The following is a 17,920-nucleotide window of genomic DNA, read 5'->3' on the forward strand; positions in this document are numbered from 1 at the left end:
TATGTCACTTTGTGGCGATAAATTTTATCTTGTAAAAAGCAAACAGGCGAACGCACGCAATCACCGAAGCGGGTGGCGGCGAATCAAGTTATGGCGTATTGGCTGACATTTTCATTCGGTTACACGTGTATGCGTTTAATGCTGTGGCGACAGTGTGTTGGTGCTTGCATGCAAATATGTTAGTGTTTGTGTGTTCTGTTGTAGTGCGGTTTGGTTGGTTGCGTATACGCCGTGTCATATTAGCTTGCGTGCTCATTTGTTAGTTTATGTTTACATCATAAATGCCTCTTCAAACGTATTTATATGAGTATATACAAACATAGATAAGAGCACACAGACACATATGCACACTTGCATATACATATATGCATGTTTAAGTACACAAATGTATGTGTGTGTGTGTGCGGAAATGATTCCACGCTTTATTAAACTTTTGATTGAAAACGTAGTCATGCTTATGGCACCAACACACGCAACAATTTGCGCTAACGCATTGCCCTTCACCGCACTCCACTCCAATCCACTCCACTCCACGCCACTTAACTTCATAGTGGAGTCCAACTTAACCTGTAATGCGCTTATCACACGCTCGTATGCCTGACTTTACTTCCACATGCGTCAACATAAGCGCTTAAATACATACATACACACACAGACACACATACGAAAAATGTGCACGTCCATTCGTTCGCCACTCAAATTTGTTGCCATACAGCAGCACCGTGGTTTTTTGTTTTTGTTTCTGCCTTTTTTGACCCTTCAACTTAATGGGCATGCGGTGTTTAGGCAACACAGGCGCACACACACACTCGCACTCATACAAATAAAGGTATATATAAGTAGATCTAGCGTGGCACTAACTCATATGTAACACGGTGTATGTTTTGTTTTTGTTGTTGTTTTCGTTAATGTAATTTTGTTTCTGCCATTATTGTCATTTCTCTGCCGTTGGTTGTACTGTTGATTGCAATGCCATGCCATAGAGTACTCATAGTTATGGAGAGCGTTAAGGCTTCGCCTCGATCTTTTCACTTGGAAATGCCAATTACCCAGCCGAGCTGAAAGCACAACAACAGTTGGCCATGCCGTTGTTGTTTTTATTGCTATTGCTGTTGTAGCCATTTTCGTTGTGTCCTTCGCTTGGTGCGCAGGTGGCAGTTAGAGGAAATTTAAAATTGCTGCTTGCCTAAGCAGCGCCAAGAGCACAGATGATGATGCAGTTCACCTTTGGAAATTCTTCTAAGCAGCTCAGGTGTAGCAAAAAATAAAAAAAGTGGCGAAATAAAACACACAGAAACGTAATCAGATTTCCAAATTCTGAGTGGCCTTAAATGAAATCTGCATTTTGAGAAGAAAGGGTTGGCAATTTGAATTATGGAAAACATGATTCCACTCAAAAAGCATATTAAAATTGGCTGTAAAGGTTCGCCATTTACATTGTTGGCTCGGAAATTATAGTAAAGTGTCAAAGCATTATCATAGCATTCGCACCGGTATTAGAAGTTATCCTTTTGTGGTCGGAATTAATTGACACATAGCTAGAAAAATGTTAGATATATAATAATTTCACTAAAGATGTTGTGCATTTTATCAGCAGCAGTGTATAAGTTGCATTTTCAATCACGAATTTGTGAATGTGAATAGCTGTTTGAGGTTGGGTAGGATCAGTAGGCAACTGTCTGAAGCAGGGTTATCTGAGTTTAAATCTTAATCAAAGAATGCCTTAAAAATCTAGGATTTTTTCTTATTTGCGGATCATTCACTAAATTTAATTATCTTTCTTTTGTTACATTTTATCAAGGCATTGTCTCATTCTCTCTGACTCACAATTTCATCAAAATTACAGTAAAGAAACAAGCAACCATATCTATGCACATTATAATGCAGAGTCATTAAATTTTACACCTGGGATAATACAAGAGGATTTTATAACAGTTGGAGCCAAAAATGGACGATGTCCGCCTACAGATATCGGCCAAATTTGGTTTATAATTTATCTTGACATTCCGGTGTTCCAGTGCGAAGACAAACAACAGCGGACTACAACCACGTCTATTTATCATACAACCCAATTTTAAATTCCATTTGATCCTTTCACTTTCCAAAATTCGAATCAAGCACCAATGAATGTATGAGGATAAAACTTTGTCCACCCTATGACCAAAAAGTGTCCAAATCGGGCATAAACTATTCAAGTTCCCAGATATCGAAAATGTTATCGAAAATATGGGTCAATACAGTGCCCATCCGATTAAAAATGTGTCCCCGGAGCGGTCTTTTGAGGTTGGTGAACGCCAGAAATCGCACGGCGCCAGATCAGGTGAATACGGTGGTTGCAGAACGATATGGGTTGAGTTTTTGGCGAAATGATCACGAATTACGAGGGCAGTATGGGATGGTGCATTATCGTGGTGTAAAAATCAAGAATTGTCTTTCCACAATTCCGGCCTTTTTAGGCGGATAGTGTTTCGCAAACCACGCATAACTTTCAAATAATATTCCTTGTTGACTGTTTGTTGGAAGGAAGACATAATGCACAACACCACGATAATCGAAGAAAACAGTCAACCAGACCTTGATTTTTGAGCGACTTTGGCGCGATTTTTTTGGTCTCGGCTCTCTTTTGACACGATATTCGCTTGATTGATAGGTTGTTTCGGGGTTGTAAGCATAGATCCAAGTCTCATCGCCAGTTATAATGCTTTTCATGACACCCTGTAGTCGGAAAGCATCGTTTCACACACTTTAACGCGACGCCTTTTTTCCAAAAAATTCAATGTTTTCGGTACCAGTCGACATTTGACGCGCTTGAGGCCCAAAACATCCTTCAAAATGGTATTGGCTGAGCCTTTCGATATGCCAACTTCATCAGCAAGGCCTCTAATTGTTAATCGACGGTTTTTCAACATTTTTGAGTTTTTGAACGTGAGCTTCGTCGGTTGAGGTTGATGGTCGCCCTGGACGCTCTTCGTCTTCGACACGTTCACGGCCGGCTTGGAACTGACTATACCACTTGTAAACATTTTTTTTAGACATAGCCTCATCACCAAAGGCTTTCTGCACCATCCGCAACGTATCCGCATCGGAAAATTGATTCCGTAAACAAAATTTAATGCAAATTCTTTGCTCAACAACTTTGGACATCGCAAAAAATGAAAAACTCACTTTTAGCAGCTCACAAACACTAATGAATATTTTGACATGAAATTTGACATAAATATGACTGAGAGTACTACCAACCTAAAAAAAAATAATTCTCCAAATCCTTCGACGCGCGCAGTTTAAATTCAAATGTCACCTTATTTTTTGGGCACAGTTTAAATTTATTGATAAAAATTTCCAGCTGTATCTTTAGGTTACTTTGTCTGTAGAAGTCGCTAAAGTTAGACGTGATTTTAAGAGTTTTGAATCACAATTTGATCAAATCAAATAATTTGTTCGTGAGTTATTGTCCAAAAACATTATTACATTAAAAGCGAGAAAAAAAAACGAAAACACGCCTATTTTTTTGAACACACATGGTATGTCTGTACGATGAGCTAATGTCGAAAAAATCAAAAAATGACACAATGGTGAAGTTTAAAAAATAAGTTGAAAGATTTGGTATTACACTAGAGTGTTATTATGAAGTAAGCTTTTATCCACCAAAAATCGAGAGTGCTGCCAGTTCAGCTGATATAGTTTTTTTCTATTCACTACTCTCTAAATCGGAATTTTATAAATTTTGGCGCAGTTGCCGATTTTTCGTAGGTTAAAAGAGCTGTTGAGTTTTCATCTTGCTTAAATTTATTACACTGTTTTCATCAGCTATGAACAACGGTTATGTTGATGCCTGAGTTCAACAGCACAAGTTCAAAATAGGTTGAATGTGTAAGTAATGAGTGGGAGTGTCGATACATATGCTCCAATAAAAAAGCCTGGCATGTTATCTGCTCGGCAAAATAGCTGTCATTTATCACTACCTTTCAGAATTTCGAACGAAATGCATTGATTTTGTGCCGACTCAAGAGCTTTGATCTGGTTACTAAAGGTGACGTATTAGCGCTGATGTATTAGAGAGTGATTAATTTAAAATCTGTTCTGCTATGTTAGCTATTCTGATGATATATTAGCAACTACTAAATAAATTAGTTTACTACGGAAAAAGTTTTCTTTCAAGTTTTCTGAAGTTAGTATCATAACAATTTTCTACATTTAATAGCAAAATATTGGGTAGTCGAAAAAGTCTTTTCGTATTTCTAATCAAACTACAACTTATCTTTGTTTTTATTTGTAATGAACTTTAATAAACCAAATATGTACCATTTTGAAAGAACAACTTTTTTCATTTTTCCGATAGAGACATTATTCCATCAATGTAAAACTTTTCTAGTTTCTCGGCGAAAAACTGTGCGAAGTAAGTTTCACTGGCTTCGCTTAAAGCCAACTTTACTACATTAAGGAAAATGTGTATTGACCGAAACAAATGGTAGTCCGATGGTGCAAGGTCAGGGCTAAATGGTGGATGCATTAAACCTTTCCAGTCAAGCTCTCCCAGTTTTGGCCGAGTCAACAAAGATAAGTGTGTTCTAGCGTTGTTCTGATGGAAGACGAAGTCCTTTCTGTTGATCAGTTCTGGCCGTTTTTTTTCGATTGCCTGCTTCAATCTTATCAGTTGTTGACGGTAAAATGTAGAATCAGTCGTTCAACCAGGCTGGAGCAGCTCATAGTAGATGATTCCTTTCCAATCCCACCAAACCCTCAGCACAACCTTTCGCGGCGTCAATCCTGACTTTGCGACCATTTGTTGAGCCTCATCAAGCTTGGACCATGATCTTTTTCGCACATTATTGTCGTATTTGATCGACTATTTGTCTCCTGTTACCAGTCGCCGTAGAAAAGATTCCATTTCATTTCGTTACAGCAAAGAATCGCAAATTTTAATTCGGTCCATTAAATTTTTCACAGACTATTCATGTGGTACCCAAACATTGATCCTTTTTTGTAGCCAGGCTTTTTTAACTGGTTCAAATCCATTTGATGATGAATGTTAAGTTTCTTAGCGATGTCATGGCTGCTTATGTGACGGTCTTCATCGACTTTATCAACTAAAGGTCGACCAGAGCAAGGTGCATCTTTCACGTCAAAATTTCCAGAACGGAAGCGAGCGAATCAGGGTTGTGCGAACCATGTGATTGGTAGCACTGGCAATATACGACTGCAACGACATCTATTGACATATGCGAAAAGACTTTTTCGACTACCCTATAATATTTACAATGCTTGGCAAAGTAGAAAACAAGTAAGTAATCAAAATTATGTCATTGTACGAGTAGTAACATCATTATAATCGGCATATGTACCAACAGCCAGTAGCTGTACTATTAAAAGCTTAACTAATCCAAATTCCTATTTTCAGTAAAACAAAATCATAATAGAAAGTAAGAAGACAAACGGCAAAATATTTACAACTGAAGCCGCAATCAACTTTTTGTGCATACAAACACGAAGCGGAGAGATGGGAGCATGAACGACTTTATACAAATACAATTTTAGAATTGCAAAAATTTACTACGAAAATAAATTTTAATTTATATGTAAGTATGAATGTATACACAGATTTGGAGATTGTATTGCTGGAGCGCAAAGTGTACAGGCACATGAAACATTTTTTACACAATAAAATTCCATTCATACTTTTTTCGGCTTGCTGGCTTCCTGGATTTAGAATATGTGGCACTTGCTAAGCAAACAGACAACCTATTCTTCAACGGGATTACGACTGAAATTTTAGTATTTACTATTTGATATTTAACTTCCGTTCGCCATGTGCCGGCTGCCATCCACCACAATTTCTGTATGTGTGAGTGTGTGTGTATGTGCATTAAAATAATAAATATTATGCCAAATACATTTGCTCGAAACGAGTTTACATCAAATTCATAGACTTTTATCAAAATTAATATTTCCAAGTGCAATTTATTAAGCTTGCCGTATTGGCATTGTTGTTTTTGGCAACTCCTTATTTATATTATTTGTTTTTATTATTATATTATTCAACTGCTGTGGACTGCCATTGACATTGTTTATGTTCGTTACGGTTATTGTGTCAGTTGCATAACGGTATTTCGGTTAATGTTGCCCAACAAACAGGCACACACACACTTATATGTATATATCTATAATGTATGTGTATGGTATGTATATATATACAAGCGCACATTGCTCTGTGCCCGATAGTGAGGTTGCACACCCAGCTTATACCAGCTACACGCCCACTGGCTACCAGCCACGTACACAAGCACACACACGTACACACACTTTTATATGTATACACACATAAATACACCGAAATTACTTTTCCATATTCTCCGCCATAAGCATAAAAGCTCAACGAGTAATTTTATTACTCCCTTCTACATGTGTATGTGTGTGTCTGTGCTGATGTGGCTTGTTCTAGCAATGTTCTGCTTCGGGTTCCGCCAGCCGGACCACTTGGCCGAGTTTTGTTGCGACTTTAGTTTGTAATTTTATTACATTTTCGGGTTTGTTGTTTCATTCGCTATGCTCACGCACAGCAGCCGCAGATGGCAAGGCAAACACGCAATGTACTAGCATACACATATATCCATACATACATATATACACATTTATGTGGCGGTATGTTTGTTTGGTAAAATCACAAATTTTTGTTGCCAGCAATTTCTGCCACATTTATTGTTTGCTAGCTTATTTGCTATTATGTTGCTCCTACGAATTCTACTTCAGCTCTCGCTTACGCTACTGCCTCGCTCTGCTTCCCTGCTACCTCGCTCCGCCTCCCTTTGCTACCTCACTTCCGTTTCCCTTGCTACTTGCGCGTCAGTGTGCGTGCTAACCTGTTTTGTTTTTGTTTTTGTTGGCGTTGTCATAATTATTTGCTGCCTGTGGCAGGCGGGCAGCGGTTAAATTAGAGTTTATGTTATTGAAAATGCGTGAAAATCGCCATTTAAATAGCTGTGCACTGCTTCTTCTCAGCTCAACTATAAATTTCATTGTTTCTTTCTGTTGTGTCGGTTGTGTTGGTGTTTGTTAAGGCGTTTTGTCGCTATAAATTGTATTTTCTGGTCAACGCGTTTAATTTGAATTTAAGTGCAAAGTGTCTTTTGGGCACTCAAGTAAAGCCAAGCGAATCGTTTTCAGGTTTTTATGCCGCCATAAAAGTGCAATTGTCAATTGAATTGGATTCCAACATAGCCGCCGAGGAAAGCAAGCAAGTGTATATTGGAAAATGTGAGTTGAGTTGAACAGAATCGATGAAGATATAAAATGTATTTGGAGAAAATGTTTAAAGCTGAAATCCTCGTCATTACCATAACACAAAAATAATTTTTCGTCCATAGGTGCTTATTGGTAGGACTTTTATTAACGAAAACATTTCAATCTGTCGTTATTACCGAAATTTTATAGGCCATGAAGATGAAAAACACAAGTTTTTGGATCGATGTTAATTTACTTAACAACACTATTAAAAAGTATAGTCACTGCGATGACGCCAAGCAAGCAAAATAAGAATACACTGATGGCGAATAGAACACATAGAACTAGCAAAATACAGGCATAATCAAAATAGTTAGGACGGCAACCTGTTAAAAAACTTTCAGATATACTCTAAAATATTCCCTTTGAACAAACTGTATACAGTGTTTCTTATTCTAAAAATAAAATTAAAAAAAATGTTTTGGTCTGTAAAAAAAAACCCTCCACAAAGGAGGACTTTTGCCTATTAATTTTGAAAACTAATTTTTTCAGTATTTCGATAGTTTAGATATGAAAAAAAAACAAAATATTTAAAAGGATTTTCTTTTAACTCAAACTATATTTTGAAGGGGTTATATACAGTTAGAACTTTCTAAAAATCGATTTATTTGGAAACCGACATTTTGTTAAAAATATTTATTTTGCTTATTCCTTCGATTAATTACCACATTTAACATAATTTTAACAATAATCTGTTTGGTGTCTTAATTTCAGAAGATCCAGTTCAGAGAGAGTTTGGTCACCACAAAACGTCTTTTTTGAGAGGAGCTCTCGGAGATCAGTTGTACTTCCTTTCCAAATAAATATTTTTATTAATGCTGAGCTTAAAATACAGGTAAAATATGCCATATGTACACAAATTTTTGGCTCAATAAATTTAAAAGTTTTCTCAGAAAAATTTTGCTTTTTCAGTCTTTTAACTGTATATAACCCCATAATGGAGAATTTTAGTTTAGTAAATTTGAAAAATATTTTTTTCAGTATTTCGGTAACTTAGATATTAAAAGAATATATTATATATTTCTAATGATTTTTTTTAATTCAATTCATTTTCTTGATGATAACTGTTTTATTGTCGCGGCGATCAAATAGAGGACAACGCATTTTTCTCGAAACTGCTCATTTCAATATGGTCGTCACCATATTTGAAGTGCTTATCGGCCTACATGCTATAAATATATATATGTATATCTACATATGTAGAAAATCGAATAAAAGGGGGCAGAATATTTAATCGTTAACAAATCTCTATGCTGATGAACTATTTTCGAACAATAGGAAGCATTCTTCTCTTAGATATATAAAAGGTGGGTTCCAAAGTTAACAAGACTTTTTGAATCTAGCGCCCCTCGTTGGCGCCATGTATAAATCGACTAGTGCGTTAGAATCTGTCGTATTTATCGGTTGTTCAGTGAGAATTTCATGACATTTCATCGATTAGAAGTGAAGTTATTGCGTTTGAAGTGTCAGTATGTTTGTGTTATCGGTGCGAAAATGAGCTTCGAATAAAGAGCCAAGATTAAATTTTGTTTTAAAATTGGTAAAAGTTTTACCAAAACGTGATGAAACAAATTTATGGCGATGATTACCTATTCATTTTGGTTTCAACGTTTCCAAAGTGGTGGGCCAATCAAAATCCGTGATCACCGGAAATTCCATCGAAACTGTGCGTGAATTCATCAAAAGTCAGCCGAAGTCATCATTCAAATTCATGGAAATGGAATTAAACATTTCCAAAACATCGATTTATCGCATTTTGACCGAGCATTTGGGCTTACGAAAGGTGTGTGCACGGTTTGTTCCGCACAAATTGACTGACGACCAAAAATTGCTCAGAATGAAACATTCGAAGGACATCATATGACCGATTATTTGACCAAAAATCACATTTTAACCATCAACCACTCCTAGTATTCAACTGATATGGCACCGTGCGACTTCTTCCCTTTCGGATAATTGCTTTTGGTCATGAAAGGAAAGCGTTATGCAGACATAGAGACCGTTCAAAAGGCTTGCACCGGCATACTGGCGGCCATACCGTATACCGTCCAACGAGCTAAAACACTCGTTCGACACGCTTTTGGGCCGTGTAAAAAGCTGTAATGAAGCAGGAGACTATTTTGAATAAAATAAATTGATTTCTCCGAAAAACCTGCTCTGTTTATTTTTTTTTAAGTTCTGTTAACTTTGGAATGCACCATTTATATACATATGGTATAAAATCAATCCAAGGGACAAACTTCATTTGCTAAGTAACTCGACCATTTTTAGAAATGACTGTTGCCAAATATCGCAGGCAAGATAAGCACGAATTTTTATTTCAAATACCTCATTCAAGCTGCATTTAGTAACTGTAAAGTAAGAGAAGATCAAAAGTGTGCATTCATACAAGTGCCTTGCAAATTCTGTGTTGCTCATACGACATGGTGTACGTAAAAATGCAGTAGACTAGATGTATAACTTTAACTGCGTATAAAAATTTAAGGAATATATTATGGACAAAACCTATTGGACCTTTGTTTTTTAGGGCGCTAAGTTTTTTATTGGATACTATTTTATCAAATTTATAATTATATTTGCTTTGGAGATAAAGAACTGAATGCAAAAAATAAAAATTTTCCATACAAAAACATGAGAAAGTAAAATAATTTCGGCACGGTTTAAATTGAAAATAAAATATATCCGTCGTAAAAAAGCATATTTTTTATGGTAAAAATGGAAATTAAGGGCGCGTTAGCAAATAAAAATCAATTCGGGAAATATCGAACACTATAATAAAGAGTGGTTGTTTAGTTTCTCAGATATACATACATTTATCGCTTGACGCGCGAACAGAAACAAAAACAGTTCATTAGTATGTATTATAGAAAGAAATTTAAAGCCAAACTCCAATTATCAGTTACTTAGCAACACACCTGTGATGCCCAACTTGCGAACACTAGAGCTTTTACTTATATAAATTAATAACAAATTTGTATAACAACAAAGTTCTGCCACTTTAAACTGTTGTGAATAAATAACTTTCGACGACTTTGCAAAAATGAAGAGTAATTAATACTTAAGAGTGTCTGAAGTTGGAAAAAGTTTCATGCAATTTGTCAAGGCTATTAATAACAATTGATATTTCACTAAGAGGTTTAGAAAACTTTTACATACACACGCTGCAAGCCAAGCGCACCCACACTTAAGCAATTCGTCAGCAAGGAGACACGAATGTCAAAAACAATGCTGAACTTTAATTTATTTATATTCTGCATTAAGAATATTAAAGAGAGAGAATAGAAATTGTGATGGTAACTGACAAACATTAAAATTTAATGGCTACTCATTATCAGTTCGAGCAAACTGCTGTCGTACATGTGTGCGGGCATGTGTAATGCCTTAGAGTGCCACCGCCCTATTATCCTTGGTGTCGTCAGTAGCTATTTTCTACTGGCATGCACACAAACACACACACACATACTCACACTAACCAACCCACAGAGCTTGTATTTGCCAGTGTTGTTGGGTATGTATACGGAATTGGAAAGAAATAGCCTTGCAACCAACTGCTGAGACTGTCTGCGCGATATTTTGTGCATGTTGGGGGAATTGCTTAGCGAAGAAAATGGCGCGCTTGAGGCCAGGCGGGGAAGCAAAAAAGAAAACCGAAAAAAAAAATGAAAAATGAAAAAAATGGAACAACAAAACAAAAAATGAAAAAATGGAAAACAAAACAAGATAGTGCAAATAAAAAAAAAATAAAAAAATGCTGGCGAGCTAGTCGCGCGATAAGAGATGATTTAGCTAAATTGCAGATTGCTCGTTTGTAAGTGTTTAGGTGACGTTGCTGGCACATGGATCAAAGAAAATGTCGAGCTTTTGTAGCCAAACGCTGATACATTGGTAGCTGTTGGAAGGTGGGGCGACATTCAAAATATGATGTGGTTCATTTTTGATATTTGTATAATTTAGGATTTGTTCGTCGACATTTTCGAATTTATCTTATGAAAATATGGTGCGTAAAAAACCGCACGAAGACTAAGTGCTAAACAAAGAGGCAGCAATAATTTTACAGTTGATAAACTTCGTCAAAAGATTGAGGGGGGAAGGCCAAAGTTTAGGAAGGAAAAAATATTTAAAGGAATATTATTTTAAGAAATATTTTCCATTTTGAGGTCAATGGTATTCTCTAAACTGCATTTTTACCTAGGGTTGATCGCATAAAAATCTTGGACACCTACAGCTCTAGCATATCCACCCAATGTGGTCTATAATTTAGCCGGATTTGTATCAAACCACAGACTGTCAACAAGACAGAAGTCTTCAAAATTATTACGGAATAGTTTTTTGCTGCTACAATAACAACAAAAAACCCGAACTGTTAATTTTCTGACTCTTTCAGAAATTCCCGAAGACAATTTTGTATAATGAAAGGTGAAAGCTCTGAATTGAAAGCAAAAATGGCTTGAGCGACATGTGACCGATTAATGCCAGATATTTCAGTGACTGCTGATATTCTTACCGTTTTTCAAAAGTTCGTTATACTAGTGGCTATAACGGCGTAAACGGTGTCTAAGCCAATAAAAAAAAGATACCACTAACCTTTCTGCTAGTGATGCCTCCTTTGCAGGAGTATTAGACTTTGCAAGACTAAGATGGTTGGTGTTGGTCTTGTTACATATAATACATCCTTTGACCGAACTTTTTCAAGCTGAAAGCAAATTATGAAGATTTCGATGAACCAACTGCCGTTGGCACAAATTAAAAGATTAAGATATAAATAATAAGATTTAGGCATTTGAAGCAATAATAATCGATTCAAAAGCTCTTGGCTTCAACTTTCAATGATTACTTCGAAAATAAAATAAAAATATATACATATTTTTTTTTTTTTGAAAAAAATCGTCCGATCAGTTTTTAGCAGGCATTGCCGAACTGCTCAGTTTTTTCGATCACGGCAAAGCTTCTCAAGACAACGATCAGTGACTAGAAAGTGCCTTTAGATTAGATGATTAGGGAGCTATAATCAAAGAGCACAGCATATACAGGAGAATATACACCGCCAAATATCCAGCACGTGTATGAACAACAACTTTTATATTATAAATAATTCTTTGCAATAAGTACCAAAAAAACGCTTCCAAATGCAAACTATAAAATACAGTGAAAAATCATTTCTTTTATACCCAGAATTGCCATAATGTTTTTAACATCCACAGCGATTCCTTAAAAAAAGATATAATATACAATCATCGTAGGGAGCTGAGTCGATCTAACCTTGTAGCTTTCTGTCCGTCTGCCTGTATGTCTATGTATGCATATATACGCGAATTAGTCCCTCAGTTTTTGAGAAATCGATTTAAAATTTTGCACACGTATTTTTTATCCCAACAAGCATTTAATTTTTTGGAATCGCCATTAACGGATCACTATAACATATAGCTGTGATATGAACTAATCAATCGGAATCAAGTTCTTATATGAAAAATTATTGTTTTTGACAAGATATTGATGAGTCGAAAAAGTCTTCTCATATTTTGTCAATAGATGTCGTTGCAGTCGTATATCTCCAGTGCTACCAATCACATGGTGTCATGCCATATAGTGTTGGAAAGGCGAGATTTTAAGCTTAATTTAACAAAAAAAATAAAATTAAAATCGGGGAAGTTGAAAAAAAAGTTACAGCTGTTCAAAAATGATATTGGTTGATGGTGAAAAATTTAGTGGACCGAATTAACATCTGCGATTCTTTGCTGAAACGAAATGAAATCGAACCATTTCTGAAGCGAATGGTAACAGGAGAAGAAAAGTGGATCAAATACGACAATGATGTGCGAAAAAATCATTCAAGCGTGATGAAGCTCAACAAATGGTTGCAAAGCCAGTACTGGGCACCTCGAAAGGTTGTGCTGAGGGTTTGGTGGCATTGGAAAGGAATTATCCGCTTTTAACTGCCCTTGCCTGGTTGAACGATTGATTCTACATTTTACTGTCAACAACTGATGAGATTGAAGCAGGCAATTGAAAAAAACGGCCAGAACTGATCAACAGAAAGGGCTTCGTCTTCTAGTAGGACAACGCTAGACCAAACACATCTTTAATGACTCGGCAAAAACTAGTAGAGCTTGGCTGAGAAGCTTTGATGCATCCACCGTTTAACCCTGACCGTGCACCATCGGACTACCATGAGTTTCGGTCAATGCAGAACTCCTTTAATGGAGTAAAGCTGGCTTCAAGAGAAGCCTGTGAAAATTACTTCTTGCAGTTTTTCGCTAAGAAACTGGAAAGCTTTTACTACACCACATAGTTGCCATACAAACTGACCGATCAGAATTAATTCCTTGTAAGGACTTTTTTTATTTTAGAAGATATCTTCACGAAATTTGGCATGGATTATTCTCCAAGACTGCGGTATCAAGTCTCAAATAATTTTACGGATCGGATCACTATAGCAAACAGCTGTCATAGAAACTGACTGATCAACATCAAGTTAAATATCTCTTTATACGCTTTTATGCTATAGGAAATGCACCTGTGTACGGTATTATAGCTTCGCCGCAGTAGAAACTAATGTTTTTTTCTTGTTTTTACACTAAAGTGAACGCAGGTAAAGCGTGCAAAGCATTCAACGTAAAAGTTGCTATTTTTGCTACATTTTCAGTGCCACTTTTTAGCACAGTCACTCATACACACACACAATCATACACTTTGCTGATTTGGCAATTTTTGTTTTTTGCAAAATTTCTTTGAAACATTACGCTATCACAGCGCCAGCAGACACACATAAACACACACGCACACATTTTCCATTATTTTGTCTGCCATGCTGCGACTGATCTGTGTGCACTGATTCGTACGCCTTGATTCTGTCTGCTGCTTTGGCAATTTCTTACGCATTCGCTGCTGTTGCTGCCGTTGCTGCTGTTATGGATATGCTTACATGGGCGCGCTGCTTGTGCTACAGCTTGTACATGATATGTAATAAATTTTTTTTTTTGCTTTTACTTATTTGTTTCACTCTTTTGTGCGTGTTTCTTTTTGCTTTGCTGCTGCTTGTTTGGCCAAGCTTAATGCATGACAATAGCTGACGACGCACTAACACGCCCCATCTAACTCATATGGCCCGTTTAACTGTGACGAACGGCGGCAGCGGCGGCGAGGACGCTTAAAAGATTTCAAGGACTAGTCGCGCTTATACTGCCACTGCTGCTGCTTTCGGTTTGACTTTCGTGGTCGTTGTCGTGTGTTCACTTTTACTTTTCTGCTTTGCGTTTTGTTTTTCTTGTTGTTGTTATTGTTCAGCACGTACTCGTTTATTGCAGTTTACACAGTTAAAATATTTTTTTTTGGTGATTTTTGGTTTTAAATTTTATATCTGCGCTGTTTTATTAGCTGTCGTGTTTGCTACTTTATTTCGCACATTTTTTGCTTTTTGCTTTTAAATTTTTTATTATTTTTTATTTGCTTGCGCTGTTTGCGTAAAGGCGCATAAATTGCACGCATGCATAAATAACGAAGAGTTTAATTTATGTGCACACGGTAAACGCAAAAATATACAAACACATACATATACATATATATATATACAATGACACACGCCCGCATGCTTGACTGTGTTTGCTCAAAAAGCATTAAGCTGCAATTAAATTCTTGCAAAAAAATAACAAAAAAAATGGGAGCAAACAAAATCGTTGCCTACTTTCAGGCTTTAAAAGCATTCGCTGGCATTTAAGTGGGATTTAATGGCGATTTTCGCTATTTGCTCACATTCAATTAACGCCTTCAATTCGAAATGCTGTTGCCAGCAGTCTTTTAAGATTTCAGATTTTTTTGCGTTTTTCCTCACCAAGCGCGCTGAACTTTCGTAATCACAATCGCTTTGGTTGGCCATGGCAGGCGCACATTTTCGCAAAATACACAAACGAATTGGGGAAATATGGAAATTAGCTTTAAATGAAACTAGATTTCTGTAGAGTACTGCACACAGCACCGCAAATACCGTTAGTTGTCACAACGCGTTGCTTACATAATAAATTTTTAAAAATTTGTGTTGCATATTTCCTTTGAGAGCGTAAGCAAAAATTTTGGTTAACAACCGCCACGGCACAGCGCCACACACGACTGACGAACGCACGCATGCAGGGCGAGTCAACGATTACGATAACGGCGCTGGCTGTCTGCTTGGCGAAGAAGAATCCAGCTGTGGCAATGGCATTGCGTACATAAACAGCCGCAATGGGAGCAACAGCAACAGCAACAGCAGCCGAAGCGGCAACAGTAGCCGACGACGACGATGCTGCTACCAGCATGCTGGAATGTCACACAAACACACAAACAAATACAATTACATATATATACATATATACATTTGTGTGCTTGTATGTATGCATGTGTGTACTTGCTGACATTGCGATGCTGAGGCGACGTGTACGCGAACGCGCGGCCGATGACGCGAACAAAGCGACAATAACAACAAGCCAACGAGTAGCAGGCGAAAAAAGAGCAATAAAAACAATAACCCGACGCGGGGACGATGAGGACAACAGCGACGATGACGATGACGACGACGACGACTGCGACATTTACGAGCACGTCTAGCCACGAAGATGTGTAGAATCATTTGAGACTAGCGCAAGAAAGTATGCTGCGAAAAAAAGCAATAAAGAAAGTCCACACCCAAAAGTACACATACGCATACACAAACTGGCGCACATACATATAAATGTTTGCACGACGCGTGTATGCATATGTGTGTGTGTGGTTGCAAAAATTTGTGCAAACAAGAAATGAAAGCAAAGTGAATGGTGTTAAAGTAATAAAAAAATATATACAAAAAATATTAAAATAAAAAAGAATGCTGCGTCACAATAAACTCACTTCTAGTTTAGCTCAAAGCGAATTTTCTACTTTCACTTTCTAATTACCGTTCACTCTCACTTTTCACTCTGAAAACCACTTTACTAGCTTTGCAAACACACTTTTGCCTTGCAACATAGCTGTCAATTACAATGTTTTGAACTCGCGCTTAAATCGCTTGCAAGAGGCGTTTTCCGCGACAGTAGCAAGTGTTGCACCAACGCTGTGCGTCTGCGAAAGACTGACTGCCTACTAACGTTGCAAGCGGCCACAGCCTATGCTCGGCTGCTGCGTCGTCACTTCGCTGCACGAGTTGGACGTACAGCGCTGTTACAGTATCTCTCTCCTCATCTCTGTTGACGCTTCGTTTGCTGTTAGCATCAGTTACTCTGTTGAAATCAGCTTCATGCTGTGCGCTGCTCCACTGCGTATACGTAACTTTTGTTTCCAGCAATATTACGCTGTGCCTCTCTCTCTGCCCTCTTTCTGGATTGTTTCTGTTTATTTTTTTTTTAATTTCACTCTCGTAAATGAGTGAGCTGTGTCCTTTCACCCTGTTCGCCCTTGACATACCTCATGTTTTAGCTGCTGTAGCATTGAAATATTATTCATTGTAATGTTTGAAAAAATTCTTATGCACATTACAGCACAGTGTGGCATGATGCATCATCAGGAAATTATAGAATTTGAAGGACAAGTGAAATATTTTAATAAACCATAGAAAATAATATATCGTGTCTCAAATTTTACTGTTATTTTTTTAGACTACTGTAATGAAGCTCTAATAACTTTCATAGGTTCGTTTCTTACAGCATGAAAGACTTCATCGTGCTATAGTGATCCGATTCGGATATTACAGCATTTTATTGGATAAAAATGTATGTTAAATTTCGTGAAGACATCTTATTGAATAAATTTTTTTTAATTATTAAAATTTTTCCACACAAGAACAGAGAGCCGCCAGTGCAGCCAATTCCAGCATTGAAATACTAGAATTATTTTTTTTTTTAGGTTGGTAGTACTGTCAGTCACATTTATGTCAAATTTCATTTCAAAATATTCAGTAGTGTCGTTTTGTGAGCTGCTAAAAGTGAGTTTTTCGTTTTTTGCGATGTCGAAATTTGTTGAGCAAAGAATTTGCATTAAATTTTGTTTACGGAATCAATTTTCTGCTGCGGATACGTTGCGGATGGTGCAGAAAACCTTTGGAGATGAGGCTATTTCTAAAAAAATATTTACAAGTGGTATAGTGAGTTTCAAGCCGGCCGTGAACGTGTCGAAGACGAAGAGCGTCCAGGGCGACCATCAACCTCAACCGACGAAGCTCACGTTCAACAAATCAAAGATTTGGTGTTGAAAAACCGTCGATTAACAATTAGAGACCTTGCTGATGAAGTTGACATATCGAAAGGCTCAGCCAATACCATTTTGAAGGATGTTTTGGGCCTCAAGCGCGTCAAATCTCGACTGGTACCGAAAACATTGAATTTTTTGGAAAAAAGGCGTCGCGTTGAAGTGTGTGAAACGATGCTTTTCGACTACCAGCGTGTCATGAGATGCAATATAACTGGCGATGAGACTTGGATCTGTGCTTACGACCTCGAAACAACCGATCAATCGAGCGAATATCGTGTCGAGACCAAAAAAATCGCGTCAAAGTCGCTCAAAAATCAAGGTCATGTTGACTGTTTTCTTCGATTATCGTGGTGTTGTGCATTATGAATTCCTTCCAACCGGTCAAACAGTCAACAAGGAATATTATTTGAACGTTATGCGTCGTTTGCGTAACGCTATCCGCCTAAAA

General features: G+C 37.2%; 1 protein-coding gene across 3 annotated transcripts in view; it reads right to left on the minus strand.

The window, feature by feature from the left end:
• Window positions 1–17,920, minus strand: part of LOC105233100 (glutamate receptor ionotropic, NMDA 2B) — a 250,271-nt gene that overhangs the window by 167,561 nt on the left and 64,790 nt on the right. For 2 of the 3 annotated variants that reach the window (XM_049455163.1, XM_049455161.1), the window contains exon 1: window positions 16,138–16,343. The exons of the other annotated variant lie outside the window; for it this stretch is intronic. The gene's annotated coding sequence lies outside the window, so the exon portion shown is untranslated. Of the gene's footprint in view, window positions 1–16,137; window positions 16,344–17,920 lie in introns of those variants that run through there. 3 annotated transcript variants of the gene reach the window in all.

This window comes from Bactrocera dorsalis, chromosome 4, assembly GCF_023373825.1.
Source record: "Bactrocera dorsalis isolate Fly_Bdor chromosome 4, ASM2337382v1, whole genome shotgun sequence".
Lineage (NCBI taxonomy): Eukaryota > Metazoa > Arthropoda > Insecta > Diptera > Tephritidae > Bactrocera > Bactrocera dorsalis.